Here is a 20,952-nt window from a genome sequence, read left to right as displayed (position 1 = left end):
ATTAATTAGATAATTAGCTTAATTTATTCGTTCATTTTCCTTTGGCTTAGTCCCTGATTTATCACTGGTCACTACAGCAAAATGAACCGCCAACTACACTAGCATGTTTTATGCAGCTGATATGAGGTGTCGTGTAGGATTTAAACTTCACTTATCAACACATACATAAAACGCATACACATACACCTATAAATTGCTTGCATATACAACTGTTCTATTGGATGTTCAAAACAACATGAAACTTGCTTATATACATATATACTTGACATGTGCTACACCCACATACACGTGTGCATACATATAAACTCGATCCTCGCATAAACACCCACATTAACACATGCACATACTTTTAAACTTGCTGCATGCAAACATACCATTACACAATTATATATATATTTTTATATGTATTTACGATGTGGATGTCATAATTGCAAGATTTTGGAATCATTTTGTTTGTTAATTATTCAGCATATACAAAAAAGAGTCCAGCGTTTTGGTGCATTAGCCTGTTTATTGATAACAGGAAAACCCACTTAAGTGCATTTCTGCTCCCTACTGGACATACGTGTGAATCGTAACCCATGATGAACAGTGACACCAATAATAAGACAAACATAAAAAACTAATATTAAACAAACATATTTTATTCTAAATAATTACTTATGCAACCTTATATTTATTAAACCCATAGCTTTCTAATAATTTTAATTGCATAATAAACCTTTAATTTTGCTGGAGTATTTCTAAGCATTATCTTTAGAATTTTTTAGAATTAGCATAATCTATTTTAATTATTCAACAGATTTAATTCCTCTATTAATTGCATTACTTCTGTTTCCTAAGCTTTGAAATAACCTGATTCATGACAAATAATGATATTGTTCATTTATGCTCAAAGGACTTTTACATTAAAAATAACTTCCTTTTACACTGAGAATTCATGCATATACACACACAAAATCACTTGCATATATGTATATACACAACTAACTGTAAATATGTTTGAGAATTTTATTTTGTATGTTTGCGCGAGTGTTGTGTGGGTGAATAAAAAATTAATGATTAATAAGTCTGTTGTGTAGCATCCATCTGGGGAAATACAGAAAAACAAAAAGGCAAGAGGATAAACGTTGAAGCTCAGCTGTTTTCAAATAAACAAACTGTACAAAGCACTAAATAAAATATGAAAATTCATGTTTAAAAATTAATATGGGTATTCCATCTATGTAGCTAATAAATATTACAAATTGACTATTGAATATTCTCTTTATATAATAACATAAATAACATTTATTTAACATTAAGTTTATCCAGCTTTGAAACACATGTACTACATAAGCAGCCCATGGGTAATGACATTTTTAAATCTTATGCCATACAGACACAAATACATAAATTTTGATCTTTGCTTTTCTACTTACCAAACTTTGACCATCTTACAGTGTATGACTCTGACAAGCTGACTATATATATATATATATATATATATATATATATATATATATATATATATATATATATATATATATATATAATGTGAATTGTGAAGTGAATTACCTAAGTGTTTTCTGTTTTCTTTCTTATCCTCCCTGGTGTCTGGACTACTGAGGCCTCTTTTATCTTTTGGCCTCTGGCCCTAAAGCAGTCTTGTACTGTTGGAGAACAACTTGCATTTTTTCTGTGACCTCTGACAGTCTTTTTCTTAAAACACAGCTAAGTCCCTCATTTCCCACTGAAAATAAGTTATATGACAGTGAAAATAAAATAAATTGGCTTATACTAGTGTAGTGCTTTATAGATCAATATGATCATTAAAATATACTATTAAATAAATTAGATTCATTTAAAAAGTAAATAAAAAGAAGAGTTAAAATCGATACGATAGGGTATATGCCAAGCTAGTGCTGTTCCCATGCTAATACACTTCCGGTGACCTGTTATTGTGAACTTTTTCTCTTTTTATACGGTTTATTTTACAGCATCGATGTTATAATGTCATTAAAATACATTCAGTTAAATAAACTTTAGCATTTATTTAGTTGCTCAAGCGTAAAACGAGACAAAAAGACGTTTACTCGCATGCGCCCGTCAGAATCGGCAGGCTAACGCAGAAGCTCCATTGAATATAGTGGGGTAAAATAAATGCTCATATAATAAAGACATGGCGGGGGAAAATGTACGGAACCCCGGAAGGGACGTAGTGGAGGAGAAAAAAAATGGGTGGGTGAAAAAAAAATAATGGGTGAAAGAAAAAAACGGGTGGGAGGAAAATATATATTTCTAAGTTTTTTGCGTTCTCTCGCAAAGTTTTGCGTTCCCTAGCAAAGATGTTTTGCGTTCCCTCGCAAAGATGTTTTGCATTATCTCGCAAAGATGTTTTGCGTTATCTTGCAAAGATGTTTTGCGTTCTCTCGCAAAACTGTTTCTCCACAAACACTTCCTGTTCACTGCACTCACGTAAACCCTCCCGTTTTTGCTGAAATTCTCCCATATTTTACCATTCTACCCTACTTTCTTTACATTACTGTGCGCTGATTGTCGCCTTTCACTTTGCAACCTCTGAACCAGTGAATGCATGTTTAAGCGCTGACTGACAGACGCGCTCCATACAATAAACTGATCCCAGATCAGCGTCTGTACGCGCCATTTAAAGGGACACTTCTGTTATCAAACAAGTGCGCAGCAAATGAATCTCATGTTTTGTTTAGTTTGATAACAGAGGTGTCTCTGTAAGAATGCACAGATCTATAATGAAAGCAGTCCATTACTTTAAAAACTTCATATTATTCAGTGTATTTGTCTGTTTAAACATACACCCGCTCCTCTGTAAATGTCGTGTACAGACGCTGATCTGGGATCAGTTTATTGTACGAAGCTCGTCTGTCAGTCAGCGCTTATACATGAATTCACTGGTTCATAGGTAGCATACGCACAGTAATGTAAAGAAAGTAGGGTAGAATGGTAAAATACGGGAGAATTTCGGCAAAAACGGGAGGGTTTACGTGAGTGCAGTGAACAGGAAGTGTTTGTGGAGAAACAGTTTTGCGAGAGAACGCAAAACATCTTTGCGAGATAACGCAAAACATCTTTGCGAGATAACGCAAAACATCTTTGCGAGGGAACGCAAAACATCTTTGCGAGATAACGCAAAACATCTTTGCGAGGGAACGCAAAACATCTTTGCGAGGGAACGCAAAACATCTTTGTGAGATAACGCAAAACATCTTTGCGAGGGAACGCAAAACATCTTTGCGAGATAACGCAAAACATCTTTGCGAGGGAACGCAAAACATCTTTGCGAGATAACGCAAAACATCTTTGCGAGGGAACGCAAAACATCTTTGCGAGGGAACGCAAAACATCTTTGCGAGGGAACGCAAAACATCTTTGTGAGATAATGCAAAACATCTTTGCGAGGGAACGCAAAACATCTTTGCGAGGGAACACAAAACTTTGCGAGAGAACGCAAAAAACTTAGAAATATATATTTTCCTCCCACCCATTTTTTTTCTTTCACCCATTATTTTTTTTTCACCCACCCATTTTTTTTCTCCCCCACTACGTCCCTTCCGGGGTTCCGTAAAAATGTAATTTAATGCAGTGCTTCTTGTACAATTTGAGACCCACTTTAAATCGGATATCACTCAGCTAGTGGAGATCGCTGATTTTTAAATAAAACAGACCTTAAACGCACCGGATTTTGCATTGGCATTCAATTCGCCAGAAGCGCTTAACCCAGGTTAATGGCAAATTAAAAGTCCTATTAGCATGCTTCGGCATTTACCCCATTGAATAACTGCCTGAGAAAATAACAAACGTAATCCATGGAAAGTCCGCTAGGGGGAAATCAAGATCATAGAATCATAGAGCTGCACATAGTAGGCGTTGTTTAACAGCACTGTGTGACAACGTTAATACAACTCAACGCGAACAGCAGCACGAGATTGTGTCTGATGATGATTATTAAATAAATTCCCTTTTTCCAGGTATGAAATACACAGAAATATATTAAATATATCTATAAATGAGGTAAAGGGATTATTATGTGATCGTGTTGTTTTGTGAATATGGGTGAAAGGTTAAAGCAGAGATAATAGCATTACCGATGCTAACCGCAATACATGCTAACCACAGTGATGTGTTGATTATCGGTGTTTAAAGTTAAAGTAAACACGCTTTGTGTCAATGTTATTTGATAGAGGGTGTTGTATGAAAGATGTTATGATTAAAATGATGGAAAATGATCAGTGACACATTTGTTCATAAATGTGAAAAACAGTTAATGTTGATGGTCATTGTTTGAACTGACAAAGTATTTTCACAAGGAAATGATTGATTATAGTTCTGAATGGACAAAGTACTATTTATAGCACTGGGTTCAAAATATATTGATGTAATTTGATGTATTAATGTGTTTATTTGTTTATGTTTTTGTCAATTACGTATTCTCAAAGAAAAACTGCACTGTGTGACAACATTAATACAATTCAACGCAAACAGCAGCTCGACATCGTGTCTGATGATTATTCAATAAATTCCCCTTTTCCAGGGGTTGCAACATAAACAACTTCTTCAAGAGGCCAAAGAAGTTGTTGAGTAAAGGAATTTGACTCATTCAAATCTACATGGCAGGATGAATTGCATTTTGTTGGGCAGTTTTTTTTTTATTAAACCTACCCTCCTCAGTCATTTTGCTCCTGAGAAAAACTAACAGGCTCTGCAACCATGCACAGTGCTGTGCCATCTCCAAAACCAAAATGCCCTTTTCCTCCTGCAGCCGCATTGTCAGCATCACTTGGTCATGCAGTTTCTTCTTCACTGAAATGTTTACTAAGAACCAACAACACATATATGTACACATGAGAAAACATTGCAGAATAGCATTGCCTTGTTTTGTCTTTACAAACACATCCCTAAGTAAAATCTAACTAATATATGAAAATATGTCCATAAACTAAAAACATTACTGTTACGTTCATGTTAAGCAGAATTGTAAATAAATTCTTTTGAAACATCTGAAAACTGACATAGCAATGCGATAAATCTCCCATGGCCACATTTGAGACACAGTGCACTCTCCAGTAAGAGAGTGCTCCACCACAATCAATGTTGCAGGTGTGTACAAGATTATTGTACTTCTCGATTTCCAGAAGACGGAGCTTTTTGACTTCTGCCAGCTTCCTTGATGCCGAAGCTTGCCGCTATCTAGAAAAAATGAAAGTACAGGGTAGGTATCTTCAATGCCAAAAATATTAGTAATTTATTAGATACAAATGAATAATTCGATGACAGAGCTCTGGGTTACTTTACCCCAATGCAATACAGGAATTACATTCAGGAGGTTCGCAACTAGCATACATTTCCTGACTCCAGCATATATACACAACTGATCTTAACAGGTGGAGTTTTGGTGTAACGTCAGTTCAGTTCATTGTTCAGTCCTCCATTGGCCGCACTTTCGACATACTTCCTCTTTTTCTACGAATTCTCTGCACAACAAAAACGCATACAACTTTCTGTGTTCAATTTTAACACCTCTCTTCAGACAGGAAGTTTCTGCAGAGCTGAATTTAATTTTGGACCCACATCTATTTTCTTCTGCAAAAATGCTAATTAGTATGCACAGCACTCACACACAACCGTAGAAGTTCAGTTAATATATGACCCTAACATGACCAATACAAATAATTGTTTGATTAAAAGAAAAAGAGACAAAAATAATAATAAAAAAATGATTCCTATTTTCCAACAGTAAGTTAAATTGTCTGTAGTGTCTGTGTGTGAATGAGTGTGTACGGATGTTTCCCAGTGATTAGAGCTAAAGATCTTTGCCCGAACCCAACGGGACCCGACAGGTTCGGGTTTGTTTTCTATAATTTTAGATGGGGTCGGACCGGGCTTGGCTTGCGCAGTAGGTAAATGAACAGTCATGTGATGCATTTCGATTAGCGCGAGAAAGTAATCCAATTGTTTGTTACAACATTAAAACATCCCTGCAAAGGAGAAACAAATGAAATGAAAAAACAAATGACCAGTCAAAAAGAGTGAATTTCGACTTCGGGCAAGCAAGTCACCAGTTCAGAAGGAACAGTCATTCTTGCCTCCAAGGTATTTCGGCGGTCGCTCATACAAAGGCGAGGTCACTCGCTACATTGAAACTGCTGTAATGGAAAATGAAATGGATGTTCCTGGCTGGTAGAAGATGAACAAACAATCCTACCAAAAACTTGCAAAATTAGCCAGATCAGAACTCTGAATCTCGGACTGTAGCAGCAGTAGTAAAAGGGTGTTTGGTGCTGCTGGACGCACCATCCTTAGCGCAGGACTGCGCTAAAGCCAGTTGATTCAATAATGTTCCTCTACAAAAACACATAGCCTAATCTTGGTGCGTAAAGAATTTTAAAGTTTTAAATAAATATGGATTAAACCATAAAATCATAATGTAGACAGAGTAAACAGGCTAATATTGGATTAGGCTATTATTTTATTATTGAGCTTCATGGTCGCCTTTGGCCAGATTTTGAAGAGAAGTGGCGAAACAAATCCTTCGGAGCCTTTATCTTAATTTCGTCATTGCCAAATACTCATCATCATTTTGTTAAGAAAGACTTCTTTTCATTGGTGTGTTGGCCAATTTAAAGGCTAAGTGTATGTACCTAGGCCTATTTAGAGTGCTGAAATGTTACGATGTTACAGAGGAGGTATTTTATTGCTTAATTGCTTTTATTGGGCTATATAGCAAAAATATATATATATATCTATCACTAAATTTATATCTATCACTTTTATTGGACTATAGCATCCAATTGCATTGTACAGCTGAATTAACAAATTTTGCGAAATGTTTTAGCTGTCTGACAATTTAAATAATAAACAAAAGAACAATCTTAAATTAAGCATTTAATGTTTAAGTTATCAACAACCAAAAACATTACCTACAAGTTATATAAAAAATAAATTAATAAATAAAACAGGTTTGGAACAAGTACAAGGTGGGTTAATAATCACAGAAGGTTCAGTTTTGGATGAACTAACCTTTTAATGGTGAGTGTAGTGAATTTAGGGTGAAATATTCTTTAAAGTAAAGGCTATTTTAATTAGGGATCCTAATGGTTACTTGATGATCGATTGTCAATAACCCCTTAATCGATAGACCTTAATAATGACTAATTAAGCTTGGACATTTAAAAGTTTAGGTATGCCTTGCGCTGTGAGACTCGTCCACGCATTACATCATCAAGTGTGTGCAGTTTACTTTACTTATGCAGTCACCCTCTTGACATAAAACCATAAAAACTTATGCGCACATCTCAGTTATATTATAGAGAGTTTTAAGTTTACCTCACAGAATAGGGTTGGGTATTGTTCAGAGTTATTTCGATACTGGAGCTGAATCGATTATTGTAGAACAGTACCTGTGCCAAAATGGTCCATGAACCGATCATTTTTAGCCACAATATTATTCGTCAAAAAATATATATTTTAATCATTATAATTGAACAATGTAAATATATGTTTATATTAATTTAAAGTAACCATCAATTCATATTTTATATATATGAACTGCATTAATATATTTCTAAATTGCATTATGCTATTAACATTACATTAGCTTACTGCTAACCTGTGGAAATGCTGTCATTAAAATTAGTGAACACCTTTTTATCTGATTTTGGGGCTTGTGACTACTTTAACATGGACATCAGTGATCTAACGATTTGTTTTAATCTGAATAAGACAGTAATATGATTCAGTTGTTTACATGAGTTGCTTTTTGAATGTTACATTTATGATTCCCAGTTACATGTTATAGCACATAGATCCATCAATGTCATTGTGTCACGAACCTATAAATGTTTCCTCTGGAGTTTGTGTCTGTGGTGATAATCAAAAAAATCACTGTTTACGTGGACTCTTGATCAGAGTATTGTCTTAATCATATTAAAATCAGAGTATTGGTGTCCATGTAAACATACCCACTGAAAGTGCCAGATGCCACGACAAAATTCATCCCGCCACGGCTACATTACAGCTTCTCATTCAAAACATTCTATTTTTTAATAGCGGGTAATAATCGCACCAAAACCTATAAGGTGAAAGTTAATTATAACAGCGCAAACTTATCTGTTACCGTAATAGTGCTGTGCGTCATTTGTTTAAACCTTCAAGGTGATGTACTGACTGACTGACTGGCTGACAGACTGGTGTGTGATGTGAGGACAGCAAACACGACGTATAGCCCTTTCACTTTACTTCAGGATGCATTAATACCGCTCTGTAGGTATTGGAGACATTCATAAATATTCCTAGCAAATCTAATAAATAAGACATACTCGCTACATAAATGCAATAAATCACACTTCAGCAGCGTTTATTTGAGAACGCACAAGAAGATCTGCGCGCTCTTGAAGCGCCTTATATTTGAGGGGCGTGCAAGAAGTTTTGTGCACGAGCAGAGGAAATCGGCGCGCCAGCAAAGAGATCTGGATGCTGTAGGCTATTACATTAATGCGATCTCAACTTCTAATACTGCGCTCACATTTGCCATTTGAAATAACGCCACAGGTAGTTGGTAGATCTGTGTAAAAAAAAAAAAAAAAAAAACAGTCATGCCGCCACAGCTGGAAAAAAATCCTAAAGGAAACACTGCTATGTGAACTATGGCAAGAACGAAAGCTGACAAAGCCCAAGGACACCATTTACAGGAGTACTATTTGCAGCAATAGCATCAACCTCCCACTTGCCTTATGTCCTTGGATCAGGGATACTGAATGGATATACACAAACCATCCCAGCTCCTTTCTCAACCATTTCGCCAGGATGGAGGAACCAATCACAGCCAAATTTCCCATTAAACTGAATGGAATTTTTCAGCCTGTGCCGTGCCGCTGCATCATAAGCACTGGTAAGTAAAAATGTTCAGGAGGTAGCTTGTGTATTTGTGATTGGATTTTGCAAGATGAAGCGCCCTGTGTGTAAAACATCTTAGCTTCCTCAGTGACAGGAGTGAACATTGTAGTCATAATTTATGATGACCGTCCAAACCATAATGCTATGCAATTATTTTTTTTCTAATTACAGATGGCAGTAGAACACATTGTAAAGGCCAAATAGAATACCCTGATGACTCAAAAACTGGAACACTACCATAGTTCTAAAGAAGAGTTAGATCTGACTCACTTATGCTGTTTTTGAGGATCTGCTTGATAAGTGATGACGTGTTGGTGACGTATGCAATTCTGTTTCTGGGTCCAAGCCGCCACTCATTTGAGTAGAGAAATTATTTGTTTATGATCACTTTTATTTCATATCACACATTAAAGTTAATTTTATATAAAAGTCATAGTGTACACAAAAATCTAAGTATTAAATAATTTTGTAAACATTTATAATTACCATTTCATGAGTCTCCCCTTACAGTTGACTAGAGCGCTTGGACCTGGAAGCCACTTTTCTTGACGTCACACTTAACAAGCAGATTGTTTGCCGCATTTGATTTCCATAAAAAAAAAGAAACAAGTTTCTATTTTTCTTGCAAGTGGTCAAATTATACTTGAATTTGCAGTTGTTATTCCTACAAACACCCTCACAAGTTTCTCCAATATACTCTGTACAAGATGGACAGTAGAAATGCAGTTCCATTTCACCATGGGCGAGTGTGTCCTCAAACTCTCCTGGGAGGAGTGGAAGATCAGCAGAGAGCAAACTGTCCGAATTCACAAACCGCAGAGACGAGAAGCTGCTCATCCAGAGGTCCTCTAAGTGGAAAAGCATAGGGTTGACAGTTAAGAGGTTCTCGGTCTGCCAGCTGTGAGCCTCCTGGTAGCTTTCTGACCAGGGAAGCGGTGTACGAATCACACGGGATGGGAACTGGTGGGGAACAGCAGAGATGGAGAGACGCTCTCGCTCAGCTGGATCTAGCAGAATATTATCGACGATGCTCTTGTGGAGACTGAATTCATAGTCTCTCTGGACCTCCTCCAGGAGATCCTCCCGCATCCTCTCCATCTCCTCCTCATCACCTTGGAAACAGCTGGGCAGCAGCTTCAGGATACTAGTGATCTGCTTTGGTGGCTGGGGGGCCAACTCTCTCTTTATATGTGTGTGTGCGTATATATATATATATATATATATATATATATATATATATATATATATATATATATATAGCCTAGAGAGAGAGAGATGGATGGATATGCGTACATGTTGTAAGGACGAAAGCTTAAATTCAGCCGAACATTAATGAAATATTTCACTTGGCCATATGGCTGATTTCCAAACACTGAATGTCAAAATTAATTTTATACTATTCTCTCTGGCTTTTTTCAATAACAAAGAAATCTATTTCAAAACAACAAATTTATATATATATATATATATTTATATATTTACTGTAGAGCTCAGCAGTTTACTCAGTGAATTCGCAAGAGTCACATAGCCTATATGGAAGTATTTTTTAAGTGCTAAAGTCTACATTTTTATTTAATTGGGTGGATCAGGTGATAGGATCAGTCATTGGTTATGCAAATGCTGTCCTGGCTCAGCTAAATCACGGAATTAAATCAAAACTGACAGTCGCAATAGATGATTTTGACATTAATAGCCAATACAGTTTAATATAGGCTACTCTGAAACTGAATATTTCACTTAAATTTTATTTATATTATTATTTTATTTAACAAAACATTTTGTGTTTTGGCACTGAAGCCAGGCCTATATAGCGGACCTCAAATATTGTTGTTTTGTAGTTAACTGGCCAACAAAAAAATACATTAAAATGAATATAACTTAATTATAAAAAATTATACCAAACGAAATTCGTTCAAAAAAAAAAATCATCTTTCCAACAAAAAAAGCCTATATGAAGTGTATATTTTTGTTCGTGCCGGTCTGCTATACAGTGCTGTGGATGAATTGTTTCGCTAATAAGAATTTAATTATAGGCCTATGCTCACTGTAATTTCTGTATTACAAACATTTACATTTTAAAGTCATTATTTTACGAATTATGTCTGGACCATCTGCCTTTTCCTCAGTGCAGATCACAATCGTGAATCTATCGTGAAAACCAGGTGCTGCTCGGAAATCTTGCTCAGCATCAGGTGCATAGCAGCAAATATGGCTGCGAACTATAACTTTTTTAATGATAAATTGTAATGATAAATGTCTAATATATATATATATATATATATATATATATATATATATATATATATATATATATATAAAAATCAAATATAATAATTAAATGCCTGGGTGCTGATCCGCAGAGGACTACAGGACTATTATTTTGAGGGAGAGGTCAGGAGCTCGGATTTGTTAAATAATTATTCTGCTAATTTCTGTTTTTATATAATTTATGCATACGCAATGAATGTATCATGCATAGGGCTATGTTCTAGTATGTGGTTCAAATGATACGTACATTTAGTGTATTATGTATATTAAACAGTTATTTTAAACGAAAAAAATTAAAGATCATCGTTCTCTATGCCTGTTGGGTCCGACACTTGCATCATTCTCGTCACTCTAGCAGCTGCTGCTGAAGAGAAGCGCGGCGCCTAGCTGTAGTAAGATGTCCAGCTGAACTGAACTAAATAGATCTTATTTATATAAAAGGCCATGTAACACAGACTATAGGGCCAAGCCTGTGTATTGCACACTCATAACCTCCTGGCAAGGCTACACCTTAAAAATATCTGTTAACAGTTTCCGTATGTGTTTGCCGTTTATTTATGGTTGTGGATTGCATTATGGGATCTTAATCTCTCCTCTGTGGACTTTTGAAATAATATAATGTTTAAGAAATAATATAGGCTATAGATAAATGAATCTGTAAAATAGCAGAAAATGCACTGACAGTTTATTACAAAGTTTTTGTAGCATAATATAAATAAATAAATAAATAATAAAAAAATAAAAACATGAATCACATAATACGGAAAACTGGTTATTTACAGATATTTTACTGCGTTCTCGACATTAATCCAGCAAAAGTCTCGAAAGGAAGGCTTGTTGCGTGAGAGAAAATGTGTGTGTGTGTTCCAATGAACTCTTATTCTGGCCCTGCAAACAACTATAAAAATAAAAACTATACATTAAAAAAACACTACAATAATAATTATTATTATTATTACTATTATATAGGCCTAGCTTGGAAACAATCGTGCAAACCAAGTGTTGCTCGCAAATCTTTTGCTGAGCATCAGGTGCAAAGCAGCAAATTTGGCGGCGAACTATAATAGTAATGATAAATTGTAATCATAAATGTCTCATAACACTGCTAATATGCATATGTATAATCAAATAATAATATTTAAATGTCTGGGTGCTGATCCGCTAAGGACGAGGACTATTATTTTGAGGGCGACGTCAGGAGCTCAGATTTGATTGACCAATCAGAGGAAATGGGCGTTTCAGAACCGCCTACATGTGGATAATGAAATTTAAAGTCATTTATCCGTTTTCCTATCCTAAACCAAAAATTGAGCTAAAATCAGTTGTTTAATTTCTCTGTGGGCAAATGAAAAAATGAAAAACGGCCGTTTCCTCGTTTTTTTTACATTTCGTTTAAGATCAAAAATCGACTGAATGCAACGTACACGGACCGAGAAAACACAGGCAAGTATAAAATGCTGATGCAAAAGACAAAAAAAGCATAATACTGCTTTAACTTAAAAAAGTTTTTCTGTTTAAATTCATTGCAGTTTTGTTTTTTTGAGACAAAAAATAAATATTACATATTTTTTTAAAAATAAAAAACATATGTATTTCTAATAATTTTAAATGTAGTTTTTTCATGAACAAAAAAGAACAAACGAAAAATTTACTTTTCATTGTTTCCTTTATTCTTTTTAAAACTTTTTAAATTTAAAATATAAAAGTTAACTAATCAAATATTGAAAACAAATGTAAAGAAAAAAAAATCACCCTAACCTTACACCACCCTAACATTTTCTGTTAATTGTAATTGCTGATGTCCTTGCAAAGCATGTACTCTTTAAAGCCTTCAGTAGGAAGGGACAAGCCATCTCATTCTTTGGACACCCCAATGACCTCAAGTACTTCCTTCACAAACTTTTGTTCAAAGACCTTAACAAGAAAAGACAGAAGATTAATGAGGATAAATGAGGAAATAAATCAGATAAGTTAACATTACTAAAAGTGCTATTTTAAATGATTTACACACAAACTAATTGAAAGTAATGTCCTACATAACAGTTTATAGACAAAGTCAAGCTTGATACTTTTATAATGAATAGTTCAGCAAAAGATGAACTTGTTGGTGTAAGTATGGTTAAGCTGAAGCATGCTAATAGGACTTTTAATTTGCCAGTAACCTAGGATAGATGCTTCCGGTGAACTGTATGTCAGCGCAAAATCAGCTTGTTTAGGGTCTGTTTTCTTTAAAAATCAGCGATCTCCACTAGCTGAGTGATATGCGATATAAAGTGGGTCTCAGATTGTACAAGAAGCACTGCATTAAGTTACATTTCCCCCATCATATCTTTATAATATGAGCATTTATTTGAGCCCCAGTATATTCAATGGAGCTTTTGTGCTAGCCTGCCGATTCTGACGGGCGCATGCGAGTAAATGGCTAAATGCATGCCAAAGTCTGTTTAATTGAATGTATTTTAAAGACATTACAACATCGATTATGTAAAAAGAAACTTATAAAATGGAAAAAAAAACTCACAATAACAGGTCACCGGAAGTTTATCAGTATGGGAACAACACTAGCTCGGCATATACCCTATTAAGGGGTATATTTGCTACTGTACTCATTGTGATTGACAGAGAGAGAGAGACAGACAGATGATGGATGGATGGAAAGATAGATAAACACACATTTGTTAATATGCAAAGCTCAGTTTCAATCAATCGGTAAAATCAGCTTTGAAGAGGAACAAATACAGACTGCTGGAAAAGAGGCAGGATTTGAAAATTGTTTTATCTCAAAACTTTTTTATAATCTTTGAAGGTCTAAATCTAAATTTTATTAATTTCACAGCTCTACTACTTGATAATTGAAAATAATCGCACAAGTGCCTTTAACTGCATCTAGTACTGGGACTTGGAGGCTCTCTCCTGTTGAGGTCATCCTTATTGGTTTCAACTGTAAAAAAAAAAAAAAAAGTTATGCAAGTTATGCAGTTTACATAGACCAATCGTACACATCTAAACTAAAAACACACACTTAATACACATCTGTGTGATTTTTGTAATAAAATTATTACCCTTCGTGTGATTGTTTTTTCTTAATTCTTTCAAATATTTTCCAAGTAAAGCTGACCAGACAAAGGATATTTTCACTGTATTTCCTATAACATTTTATCTTCTGATGAAAGTTGTATTTCTTTTAGTTTAGTTGCATGCAATAAAAGCAGTTTTTTAAACAATTTTAATAACAATAATATTAGCCCCCTCAAGAAATAATTATATATTTTTTTCTACTGGCTACAAAACAAACCAGTTATCCAATTACTTGCCTAAATAACCTAATTTGCCTAGTTAACAAAATAACCTAAGTCTTTAATTTGCACCTTAAGCTGAATACTAGTATCTTGAAAAATAATATGTACTGTCATCAAGGCACAGACAAAAGACTTCAGCTGTACATATGTAACCACCATCAATTATTTTTTATCTTTCTCTGTCATATGTTATCTGTCTATTCTTATCCATCTTTCTATAAGCAAAGTTTACATGAGCAACTGCTTAGGAAACAGCCAGAGCATCTTTTCACCGGTACACATATACACACACACACACACACACACACACACACACACACACACACACACACACACACACCACTTACCTTCTTTCCTTCCTCCTTCAGCGGTGATATTGATGAATGCACGCACCATATCATTGGCATTCCGTCATCCTTCCACAGTTTAATTTCTCCCCTTTAGTCCCCCACTGTCTTCGTGTCTTGTTTGTTTGTCTGTTTGTTTAGGGGGGTTGGACTTCAGCGCGAGAGCGGCCAAGCCGAGCAAAGTGATGGAACGTCCGACTGTACCAAGTGTTGTCTGTGGGTATAACCAGCGTTGGTGTTTGTCCTGTTTTACAGAAAAGATGTGTTAATGGTTGTATGTATGTGTTTAATGTTTTATGTATTATGTGTCTGTTTAGCAGACGTGAACATTTAATGTTTAAAGCGTTGCCATTTAAGGCGAGTTTGAAAGTATATTTTATATACTTATTAGAGAATGGCTTGCGCCAATCAATGGGCGGAGTCTGGCGTATAAAGAGGGACGCCAGACTCCAGCTCGAGGTCAGAAACCATAGTCACTACCTGACGCATCAGTAGATTTTACACCATTAGAAAAGAGAGAAAAAGAAGAGGAATGTAATTTGTTTTTTGTACAAAAATATATTAATGAATTACTTCACAGTTCCTGAATTTCAAATATCGGTAGGGAAAAGGATTAGTAATGAAGTCTTGGTATATAGAGGAGAAATGATTGCACATTTATTTGCAATACAATGGGTAGCGGAGATAAGACCATTGAAATCAGTTATCTGTTCAGACTCGAGTTCTTCACTGGCAAGTTTACAATATAGTATTCAAAAAGTAGACCAGACATTTTATTAGAAATAATGCAAACCTTGTATAGAATTCAAATAATGGGTATAACAGTAATATTTTTTATGGGTACCTGCGTATATTGGTGTTCAAGGAAATGAAATTGCAGATAAGGAAGCAAAACAAGCTGTTAAAAATAATGAAATAATGCAAACCTTGTATAGAATTCAAATAATGGGTATAACAGTAATATTTTTTATGGGTACCTGCGTATATTGGTGTTCAAGGAAATGAAATTGCAGATAAGGAAGCAAAACAAGCTGTTAAAAATAATGACATCAGTCTAAATGTAAATATAAGTAAAAGTGAAATCAAGAGTATTATTAAGAAAAGATTGAAGGAAAGGTGGCAATGACAATGGGATAATGAAAAAAAGGGCATACAAAATTCAAAAGAAAGTAGGAGAAATGAGAAGTGTAGGAAAAAATCAGGAGAGAGGAGATAATATCTAGGATGAGATTTGGACACATAAAATTAAATAGTACACTTTTTAAAATGGGTAAACATGGTACAGGACAATGTGCTTTTTATGGACAAGAAGAGACAGTTTAACATGTTATTTTACACTGCATGAGGTATGAAGATAAAAGGAGAGAATTTAGTAAGAATTTAAAAGAGATAAAAGTTCGATTCAAATTTAATGACATCCTACAAAATAACCCAGGAAATAAATGTTTTACCTTTTTATTGCAATATTTTAAAAATTGTCATTTATGGGAGAGGATTTAATAAAAGAAAGCGGTGGGTAAGGGTTAAATCTTAATGATCCACACTCCGTACCAGTTGATGGTGGAAATACACCATTTTGTTGTTTGTCAACCGCCATTAAATTTAAGAAGCTTGAGGTCAGTTTACCAGACAAGCGAGCATGCTGTGGCAGAGCTGTGAGCAATTTTTCTGAATAATTGGATACTAGTAAAACAGTGTTTATTTTTGACTTTTTTTTTCTTTGATTTTGTTTTTGTGTTGTGTATATATTCATCTTTATATCTTATTTGTTGATTTAATACCTTGTATTTTTGTATATATATATTTTTGGACACTGTATTTTTTGTAGCATTACTACTAATTACTCATTGCTCTAAATTACTCATAACTACTGATAATATTAACAGTGGAAATCAGTGCTTGACATTTACACTGCTACTTTTGAGAGCTCAAGATAAATATCCTTTTAAAAGTAGCAGCTGTCACTTGTTTCGTTTTAATTATTCTTTGAACACATCATTAACAGGCCTAACATTAACCGTGTGTACGTGATCAGTTTCATTATGACTCACTGTATGTTTTTCACCTGCTTTCCTTAGCTTACAGTTATTTTTATTTTTGTTAATATGGTTTAATTGTAATTTTTTTTACAATAACATTGCTTTAATATGGCGATGCAGTGGTGCAGTAGGTAGTGCTGTCGCCTCACAGCAAGGTCACTGGTTCGAGCTTCGGCTCAGTTGGCGTTTCTGTGTGGAGTTTGCATGTTTTTGCGTGGGTTTCCTCCGAGTGCTCCGGTTTACCCCACAGTCCAAAGACATGTGGTTCAGGTGAATTAGGTAGGCTAAATTGTCCGTAGTGTGAATGTTTCCCAGAGATGGGTTGCGGCTAGAAGGGCATCCGCTGTGTAAAAACTAGCTGGATAAGTTGGCGATTCATTCCGCTGTGATGATCCCGGATTAATAAAGGGACTAAGCCGACAAGAAAATGAATGAATGAATTGCTTTAATATGAGATTTAGGGTGCTTTCAAACTTCGTTAAATTGCTTGGACCTTAGTTTGATTGTCCCCCCTTGCCATCTTTGGGTTGGTTTGTGTTCACACTCTTTTACTTCTGAACCCCGGTAAGCTTGCGTCATCGAGCTTCTGTTTTGTTTAAGGCCGTTGCTAGGTGACGGTCACGAGAGCAAAGCGTTGCAATGGAAAGACGTCCACGCATTGCGGTCATTCTGCTTTTACTGAAGCTTTTGGTTTTGGACATACAGAAAGCGAATTGTGTCCACCTGCTGCAAAAATATTATAAACATTCAGAACATCACTCCAGTGTCTGCAAAAGCTGTTTTCGGAGGAGACAAGCAGACATTATCACTGTGTTTGCCCTGGCTCAATCCCGCTTGCCACCAAGGTACGATGTGATGCAAACGAATGAAAGTTATGAAAACGATAGTTTGTTGTACAGTTGGCGGTTCACTTCCATTATTTGGCTGTTGCTAGGTGACAGTCACGAAAGCACAGCGATAAAATGGAAGGACTTTCGCACATCCCGGTCGATTTGCTTTTACTGAATCTTTTAGTTTTGGACATGCAGAAAGTGACTTGCGTCCATCTGCCGCAAAAATATTAGAAACATTCAGAAAATCAGCAAACAAACAACAAAACAAACACATTGTTCATCACATATCAAAAAACAAAAACATCCTGACCATTTTTCATCCCAAAATTAGGTGGAAACTCCAGATCCAGCATCACCCTACTGGATTTCATCTTTCAGACATTGGGCAAGGTTGTTTAAAAATATGTCATTGCCCAAAAGGGTCAAATAAACTCCATCACGTAAAAAATGGCCAGGACCTTTATGTTTTATCTCCAGGAGATGGACAATGGCACCACAAACTGACACCATAAAAGTAGCCATCACACGGTTGACAAAGCGCTGTGCCCTGTCAACCTTCTTCAGATTATCAGCAGACCTCCACAGGCATGGCTGGGTGATTTCAGAGAAGATAATCTTCATCTGAGGGAACTGCCTATGGAGATCTCGCAAGTCCTGCTTGATCACTGCGGCAAGTATATAACTCTTGATTCTACCAAGGACATCTGGCACAGCTCTTCCTCCAAGACAGCGAAGAAAGAAAGAGACAAGGTTTCTTCAGACCAAGCCTTCACAGAATAACCACCTGATATAGGCGTCAAGACCAAGGTTGGTCCCGACAATCTGCCTTGCCCGCTGTTCCCCACGGCGAACGAAGCCGTCACCGATTACAAACATGATGGGTCCTGTTGACTGAAAAAGAATAAGAATAATGTCAGTTCTCAATAAAACTTAAAAAATTTAAACGGTTCTGTTTTATATTTGCAGTTTACTGTAAGTTTAAAAGGATAGTTAAATTTAGAGCAGTACACTGGAAGGAAAAGGGAAACAAGTTTTTTTTTGTATCTAAAATTAAAATTTTTAAATAAATAACCTAATTACATTGATATACATTGTAGTTTCAGACAGAATAAATACTCTTAGTAACAATACTGTTTATATAACTCTTGGATCAAAAATTGCAATTTACCATTATTTGCTTTTCCACTATTATGCCGAACACTCAGGCATGGTTACAGATGTTTCCATGTGACCCTGTTACTGAACTGTAGAACCAGTGAACTGAACTGATAGAGTATGCCTGTATATGATGTCACCACGTCTATATTTACACTCAGGTTACCAAGGGAACAACTTAGGCATTTGTGTTATAAGCAGAGTTTGTTATGTCAGCAGCACATTGGAAAATGAAACCATTTGCATGCTGACTGGTCCGGATCAGCACGGAATGGAACAGTTAAGCAAACACCGTTCGACACGATAGTGGTAAACTGGTTATAGACTTGAAAAGATTTTTTAACATGTTCATACTTTTGCCTTGGGTTAATATGCATTAGATGCCATCGCCAAATATTTCTAAACCAGAAACACAGATGCCATGCATAAAAAAACATTAGTTTTACATTTTAAAGTTAACATTAGATTAAAACAACTTACAAAAAAACTACATTTTTTTTACTCATAACAAGTGGGCAATAAATAGAAAGGAGACAGATTCAAATAGTTTTATATTTTTTAGTATTATCAATTATTATTTTAATAATACATGTTTTGGGAAACAGAAAAAATTCCACTTGTTCTAGATTAGACTTGTGAAATACTAAATTTGTTTTTATGAAATTATAGTGAATAAGCTAGCTAGCTCCCTGTTGAAAAAAAAAAAAAAAAAGGTAAGGTATGTTTCAGTGCTGGTCATGCTGGTTTCAGTGCTGGTCCTGGCCAGCCTTGATACGTTTCGTGGGCACCAGTAATTCGATTTTAATGTGATTAAGACACTACTCTGATTAAGAGATTTATTAATTTAATCAGATTAAGGTCATCATCTAACTAAAGAGAAATCGAATTAAGACATGTGGATTATGCTTTCCTTGAAGCACTAATAAAATATACCTCTGTATTAGAGATGTTCTTCCTCTGGTCATTCTGCAATGCCGTGGCGTGGTGTGCAATGCCATACACCTGGGGCCTCATGTATCAACGCTGCGTACGCACAAAAACTTTGTGTACGCCAGGTTACACGCTCAGAATCGCTCAACTGCATGCCTGGCGCGCGCACATTTCTTGTTTGCGTCTGTTTTATTTCTATTATCCTAGAGGCAGTTGTGTTAAATTGCACTCTACTAAGTGTCTGAGCCGTGCAATGGCAGCTGTATGAGACGGGTTCATCCACATGTATAGCAGGTATATAAGTTTACCGTACCATGCAGTTGACCAGCCAAACATTAAAGCGCAATCTGCAGCGGTCTCCGTTTTTCCCAATTTAATCGGAGCGATCTACTGCACATTGTTATAAAGGCACCATTCGAAGATGTATTTGTATACATGAATCAGAAACATTTCCATTCAATAAATGTGCAAATAAAATATGATGCACAGACTTATTAATGATTCCTACTTGTCTTCCTCACGATGAAGAGTATAGGCAAAATCTGATATGTAGCGGGGGGAAAAAAAAAGTTCATCAGATGCTGGATTCGAACCGAGTTCATGCTCGAACGTGTCAAAACATGTTGCCATGCGTTTTACGAGCTACACCACTCACACTGCTAAAGACTTTATAAAATTTTACACCTTATACTATTTCTTTTGTAACCCACTCAGTGCGATGTTCAGACCCAACTGTGTTAACCGCATCAGCTAAACTCTCCCACTCTATTTTTTTATTTATTTTTTGTTATTCCGGAGGACAAAGCATTTTTCTCTGGTTTACCTCCAAAAGCAGCACCTCCAATTCACATTCTTTTCAAAGTTTCTCATTTTGCTTGCTTTTTCATTGAGTTTTGCCAAAGTAGAGTCATTAGCATATTCATACTGGGGAGTAGGCAGGGAGGGGTTTTGCGCTCGTGCATGTTGCGCTCAATTTCACGTTCATTTGGATGTACAAAGAGAATATGCGTGGGATTCGGCGTACGTTCAGATTCATACATCTGAATTTTTTACTGCGTACACACATTTACAGCTTTGTGTGTTTGCAATGTTTCAGTATGATTTCAACACAAGTCTTCGTACATGAGGCCCCTGGTCTTCTCATATAACCATGAGATTAATGAATCAATAA

The 20,952-nt window shown here is 35.7% G+C and overlaps 1 protein-coding gene, 1 long non-coding RNA gene and 1 pseudogene across 2 annotated transcripts in view; all 3 read right to left on the bottom strand.

Annotated features, from left to right (window-relative positions):
- Window positions 1–20,952, bottom strand: part of LOC147833274 (uncharacterized) — a 331,056-nt gene that overhangs the window by 281,903 nt on the left and 28,201 nt on the right. The gene's annotated exons all lie outside the window — the stretch shown is intronic.
- LOC147833275 (uncharacterized) lies at window positions 1,589–10,008 on the bottom strand (annotated as a pseudogene).
- Window positions 14,825–20,952, bottom strand: part of LOC101884995 (uncharacterized) — a 32,943-nt gene continuing 26,815 nt past the window's right edge. Inside the window, exon 10 of the mRNA XM_087286600.1 lies at window positions 14,825–15,068. The gene's annotated coding sequence lies outside the window, so the exon portion shown is untranslated. The remainder of the gene's footprint in view (window positions 15,069–20,952) is intronic.

This window comes from Danio rerio, chromosome 16, assembly GCF_052040795.2.
Source record: "Danio rerio strain M-AB ecotype USA chromosome 16, GRCz13ab, whole genome shotgun sequence".
NCBI lineage: Eukaryota > Metazoa > Chordata > Actinopteri > Cypriniformes > Danionidae > Danio > Danio rerio.
The sequence above is the reverse complement of the archived record's forward strand: the minus strand, read 5'-3'. Positions and strand labels throughout refer to the sequence as shown.